Source organism: Biomphalaria glabrata, chromosome 14 (genome assembly GCF_947242115.1).
Source record: "Biomphalaria glabrata chromosome 14, xgBioGlab47.1, whole genome shotgun sequence".
NCBI lineage: Eukaryota > Metazoa > Mollusca > Gastropoda > Planorbidae > Biomphalaria > Biomphalaria glabrata.
Window position 1 is genome coordinate 5,919,967 of NC_074724.1, and position 7,385 is coordinate 5,927,351.

Genomic DNA, 7,385 nt, shown 5'->3' on the forward strand with positions numbered 1-7,385 from the left:
ATTGTACATAGTGATTTTAATAGATTTTTTTTACAAGTGCCCATACAGTCTCAAAAGCCTTTGCTCAGTTGTTTTACATTGAAGTAAGTGCATTAACTTGTAATTTTATGGATTCGGAAGATAGCATCTTGACTGCAACTTGTCAGCAGTTACGTTCAAAACTTTAAATTATATCCTGCATAAAATCGTTAACGCAGTACATGGGCGTAGCCAGGGGGGATTTTGGGGTTCAATTCCCCCAAAATTAAATACCCCCCAATTGTTACAATTAAATCGTTAGTCATGGGCGTAGCCAGGGGGGATCGGAATTTAGTGACTGATTTTTGCTTTGATTTTGTTTATTTTAGTTAAGATTTTAATACTAAACCATCACTTGCCTTAACACAACCAAGGGGATTTTGAGTTTAAAACCCCCTACCAGGGAGTTTTGAGTTTAAAACCCCCTACCAGAGGGGTTTTGAGTTTAAAATCCCCTATCAGGGGGGTTCGAGTTTAAAACCCCCTACCAGGGGGTTCGAGTTTAAAACCCCTACAGGGGGGTTCGAGTTTAAAAATCTCTACCAGCGGGTTTCGAGTTTAAAACCCTCTACCATTGGGGTTGAGTTTTAAAGAGTTTTGCAGTTAAATCCCCCTCTTTTATAAAACAAAAAAAATGCAAACAATTCCCTAATTCCAAAAGCACAGTTAAGAAAGATTTTCATTTTAAAACCCCCTCCAAAATGTACGATAAACCCCTTTCTTAAATATAAAAAAGCAAATTACACACTCAAAATGCTATGAGCGTAGCCAAAAGGGTTTTGATTTTACACCCCTTCCTCTTCTTCAGTGGGGTTTGAAGCTAAAAAATAACTCTTCAATATAAAAAAAAAATCACGCACCCAAAATGTTATAGCGTAGCTAAATGGGTTTTGACTCAGTTTTAAGTTTAAACCCCCTTTCAGCGGGATTTGAAGGTAAAAAATACCTCTTTAAAAATAAAAACAAAACCAATTATACACTCAAAATGTTATTAGTGTAGTCAAAGGGATTTTGAGTTTAAATGCCCCTAAAGTGGAGTTTGAAGCTAAAAAATACCTCTTCAATATAAAAAAAAAGAAAATTACTCACTCTAAAATCTATCAGCGTAGCCAAAGGGGTTTTGAGTTTAAATCCCCCGCCAGCGGGGTTTAAAGCTAAAACAATACATCTTCAGTGTAGGAATAAAAGCAAATTACGCACTCAAAATGCTATGAGCGTTGCCAAAAGGAGTTTTGAGTTTAAACCCCCATTTAGATGCTAAAAAATACCTCTTCAATATAAAAAAAAATCAAATTACACACTAAAAATATTTGAGCGTAGCCAATCCAATGGGGGGTTCTGAGTTTAAACCCCTCTCCTACAGATGGCGTTTTTTTTTAAGTTGGTTTTGAGTTTAAGATCCCCCTACAGAGCATTTTGAGGTGGAAAACCTTCAATCTTCAATATTATTCTAAAGCAAGCTTCAGTTACTAAATTCTATTACCGTAGCTAAATGGGGTTTTGAATAGAAAAAAAAAAACAACTCTAGAGATTTTTTTTAGTTTAAAACCCTCAACAAATGATTTTGACGATAAAACTTCCCCTTTTGGATATAAAAACTAAAGTCACTTAATTCCAAGAGCGTATTCAAGAGAGGTTACACATTTCTACCAGTGGCGGTGCTTCATTAATAAAGTGCAGTAGATAGTCATCTGCCGAAATTGAAAAAGACTAAATGTGGCTCAACTAAGATGGCTAAGACAAATTTTAGGAGTCAGTTATAGACATCGGGTCTCAATCAAGGAATTCCTATGCCGAACCGACCCCTTAGTAAGATTGTGACAGAGCGTTGCGTGAGGTTTGCGGGACATGTTCTCTGACAAAAAAAATTACGCGTAAGAAAAGTTGCGATGACATCCTAGTACAACTTGGCGCCACACATTCACGGAGGTCCTCAGAGCAGGTGGTAAGAGGCTTCAGACATTACCAGTGACAGATTTTTATGGAAACTGCTTGACGGCAAATGCGCCGAACGGCGCGGGAGGGTCAAAGTCACTAAGAATAGCACATTAGGTTTTTAAAATAAAACTTTTTAATAGAAGGAAAATGCACTGTAGATACCTCAGAATATGCATTTTGTAGGCTTTCATTACCAGAAATAGTCTTTGGCTACTAGCGCTCCCCCAGACCCCCTTGCTGGCAAGGCCGTGTATCTACAATGTTTATACTAACTCCAGGAAGAACCTGTTCTAGGGCACAATAAACGTCTTCCAAAAAAAAATGAAGGGTCCTAATGTAATAAAGATAATGTACACAGACACACACACACACACATAAATACATATAAATATTTTTTTTCGCGGGGGGGGGGGAGAAAAAAGTCCCCCCAAACCTCCTCCCCCCCCCGAAAAAAAACAACTGGCTACGCCCATGACGCAGTAGGAGTATGATAAAGCGGAACTATATTACAGCTTAATATTCGTCTTTAGTTTTATCTGACTTAACATTGCTCCAGTAGCTAAAATATTGCACAATCACCCTCTTACATAATACAGCGTTCTTCCATCATGATCGACATGACAACATTGCCCAATAATTTTAAAATTCACAGAATGCATTAGCCTCACCTCCCCATTTCCACCTCACTTGTTAGCAAGTCGATCCCTTGGGTTCATGGGGGGGGGGCATTCAATTTGTGAAACGCCGAGCTAGTATAATCAAGAGATTGAAATAAAAAATTTCTTGAAAAATTTTCGATTATAAATCTAAATTATAATTTTACAAACCGTATACTCTTAAGTCACAAATCTGACTTTTTTGAGTTTTCATTGCAAAATAAACTTTCCATTCTCCCACAGCTGACTCCTGTTTTCTACTCCAGCGCAAATTGGTCGAGATTTCTACAGTAAATATATATTTGTCCAACGTTGTTTTACTTGTGTATGCAATGTTTGAATAGTTGATAGTGTTCTTCCCTAAAAAACATCCGCTCAATGTGCAGGACATAATTTCTGAACCATCTTTTAGAAAATATATACGTGATATTTTATTTAAAACTGGCATTTCTATTGACATAACAACTGTAGAAGTCTCTTGGACAGGTGGAAAATATAAAGTAAATTGAACTGAAATATACAAGGAAAAATTTGTGATACAATCTGATCACTAGTTCCTTTTTTTAATAGAAGCATACATACAAAAATAATAACATATACACATATAGCTTTAGAAAAGACATGATTGTGTGGTATGCGCTGTGGACTATTGTTCAGTGATCTCGAATCAAACCCACTGCCATCCTTTCCATTGTTCGATGTACCAAACAAAATAATTTATTACCAATAGTTAATTAACTATTTTTATATTGATTCTAGGTTCCACAAGGTAGTCATTGCCGGAAGTGGTAATGGATGTAAGCAATCCACTAACTATAAAATGCTTCCTAATGGCATGCGTCTTGAATAGCCTCTGACAACCAGTCCAACTCTAGGCCTTCACGTGTAGCTCAGATATTGAGTCCGGCGGAACTGTTCTCACTAACAGGAAAAGCGGAAAAGGCGAGTAACTGGCGCCTTAACCAGTAAGCTTCGGGCAGGAGAAGCTCGTTAGCCATGGCAGGATACCCACCTAGGAGAAGGAAAACTCTGAATTCAAACATCTGTTGCCTTTCAGCTATACCCAACCATGGAAAAGGCTTCGGGAGTCAACCCTGTGGAAAAATCAGGAGCTGGCGACCCTAAGGCAGTTTGCAGCACCCATTGCTACACTCTGTCAGAACCTTCGACGCCGCTGACCCCAAACTTTATTGGCACTGACGTTCCTTTTGGATACATCAGCTGCGTGGTAAGGGGGGAACTGATGTGTGGGCGACATCGTTCCAACCACAGCTAATGCCCAGGCATTCATCTCAACGAGATAATCCATAGTCGCTTCGCGACTGAAAGGGGCCATAGAGATATTGATTCTTGTGTTGTCAGATAAAGTAAATAATTATGCAAAAGATTACAGCTTGATCCGATATTGTGTGTGATCTGATATAAGCTTGGTAAAAATACATTGAGTTGTACTAATTAAGTGGCTAGAGAATACATAATCTTTCAATATCCTATGCAAATCTCAATACCAAGAATGATAGGATTGATTATGTTACAATGGTTTCAGACATAATAAAATTAATATATTTTATATTTTCTATTCTAAAACAGAAAAAAATAGTAAAAATACACGTGTGTACTATATTAGGAATGGTACTCAGTGAGTAATTCGACACATTTATCAAGTGCCGTTTAAATTACTTAACTGTGTAAATATATTGTTGATATTTCTTTTTAAAAATTTAAACAAAGAATTTTTTTTTATTTATTCGATTATTTTAAAGCAATTAATATAAAATGTAACATTGAAATTTTAAACATAATAAACAAAATTATTATATGTTATATATTATATTCTAAAACTGAAATAAAAAGTACCAATAAAAGTGAGAAATATAGTTGGAATGGTACTCATTTCGACACATTAATCAAGTGCTGTTTAATATACATAAATATGTATATAGGTTGTTGGTATTTCTTTTTAAAAAAATTAAACAAAGACATTTTTATTGATTTCATTATTTTAAAGCAATAAATATAAATTGACACATGTGTTTTATAACATTAAATTTAGATGAAAATATAAAATACTTACCCGAATAATGAATTAGCGAAATAAGAATAAATAATGATTTCTTAAAATTCTAATCACTCATTTTACATAATGTATCAATTTAAACTGAAGAAAAAAAAACATAATAATTTCGCTTTTTTTATTTTTATAATATTGCTATGTACACAGGCATAATTGTTTTATTTTTAAAAAAATCATTTTCGACTGCCAACCTCATTATAGCTCAAAAAGTCAGATTGTTCTAATTTATTTCAGTTAACCAACATATAAGAAATTTAGTACAAAAAACATTTGTGCGACATTCGTTTAATATAATTTTTTTATTACTGATTATGTAATTTGCAACATTAGAATCTTTAAAATCACAAAAAGAAATTATTTTTTTTTACCGCGATGTTAAATCTGTTAAAACTTAGACCACCGTAGTGTTGTGAATAGCTAATACCACAGGAGGGAGTGGATTCTCCATGACACAACATACTGTTTCTTCCTGTGTAAATAGACTAACATTGTAATTGAAGAAGAGAAATGACATCTAGCCTACATAATGATTCTGACATTTTTTGTCCACGATGCTCTTATTGGATAGCAAGGTATTTTTATTTGATAGCTCATTATACTATTTTTAGCTTAGCATATCGCACTTGTTATTTCAATCAATTTTTATTTTTATTTTAAGAAAATGCTGCACATTTTCTAAAGCCATTGTCACCTTGGAGGGTTTTAAATTCGCAATTATTGGAACACAGATTTTTTTTACCAAACATCTTAACATTTTATAGCAAGTAAAATTACCCTTTTAGATCTTCGATTTATGAAGCCGATGATGAAAAGCTCGTGTGCTTTTAAAGCTCATGGTTAACGAGAGTGTCATGTGGCCAGGACAACGATCAACTGCCTTTTCCCCAACTAAATTACGGGTAAAATCAGAGGCGCCCTAGAATCATGAAACTTAAAATCTCATTCTCCACCAGGATTCGAACTTTGGACCCCCGTTTCGGAAGACGAGCATTTACGACTCAGCCATCGCACCTCTTAGAACATCATCTATTCTGGGTCTTATTATTATTGCTTTTCTATAAAACGTGATAATAATCACTAATGCTGCGTCATCCACGAATGTCCTACAAGGGTCATTTCAATTTTCGTTTTGACCCCTCAGGCTTGCATTATACAAATGTTTGCCATTTATTCCGGATAGATGCTTCTGGTGGATTAGTAAGTGAAAAAAGTATTTGTAAGAGGGTCGGAAAAGCAGAGCGTATCTTAAGCAGTGGGCCCCACACTTCTATAGGCCCCAAACTAATTGTAGGAGTAAATTATTACATTAAACTATAATAACGTTTATATAGTAACATGGTTTCCTTGGCATTATGATTTTCCAGCGCCTCCTGGAAATCTCCTGAAATTCCAAATATATGAAAAAGTACTGGAAATCTTCTGGAAAGTTATACAAAATCTCTTGAAAAATAGACAAAATTGTCATTTTGGTGTGTCAATTGTACGCGCGATAAAAAAATAAACGGCTTTGTCAGCTTTCATTTAATACATATTTATTGCAAAGACGAATGTAATTTCTAATACAAAATCTTAATTTTTACATTATTTTATCACTACCTAGTCTGGGCCACGCTCAAACCGTTTTACTTAGGGCCTCACAATTGTCAGGTCCGGCCGTAGGGACAAGGACAAATCATTGATTTACAACGCTGTTAATGCTAATGCTTTCGGTGCAGGCGATATTGAACTGCACATCAATTAAGTAAAGTTTCTATTTCAGACCTTGCTATCAATAGTGCCGATGATGTTAAGATCAATGACGAATGGATTTTATTTTCTCAACTTCATCGAGATTCGAACCAATGATTCCAAGATTGGAAGCCACGAGTTTAACTACTCAGTCACCGCGCCAGGGAACAGAACATTACCCATCATATTTTGAAGAAAAGGAACAATTACATTTTGCATCTTCTGATGTTCATGCAGGAAATATTAACTGCCTTTTTAACAATTTTAACCAAGCAGTTGACCTTCATGCGAACTCTATATTCTGTGGCTATTTCTTAGCTTGTATACACATATATTCTTTGCTGACCTTTGCTCAATTATGTTTTTTAAACTTTAAAAATGTTAAAGCTTAACATTTTTTTGTAAGTCTTTCACGTGATTAGATGTTTAAACGTAAAAGTCGAATAATGGTAAAATTTTATAAAATGGTACAATGGTAAAATAAATGAGGAAATTCTGCAACCCTTATCAAATGTTATGAAATCTTGTTTATATGTATAGACCTGTAAAAAAAGTGTACACTTCATTATGTATTGATTTTAATAAGAAATATATAACCATCATTTTTGAGCCTAATTTTATATTTAGTTAAAAATTATCTTAAAATATGTTTATCAGATAATGAATAAGGAAAGTTTTTTTAAGCAACGCAATAAGTGTGGATGCCTTGTATTTATAATTGGTATAAAAACACTTTTGATTCTAAGATCGTGAATCATTTCCCGAAATGAATGATTTCACAAATGCATCACCCGAATGATTCATCACATGCGGTTTTTAATGTGTTTTGTAATTAACCGCTAACGGGTTTTCATTTCTGCTTGTTGTTATCTTAGACCCTAAGTATTTAAATGAGTCAACTTCTTGTAATGTTTGGCCATATAACTGTCTGCTGCAACATCACGTACTATCTCCGCCACCATCAAGTAGTT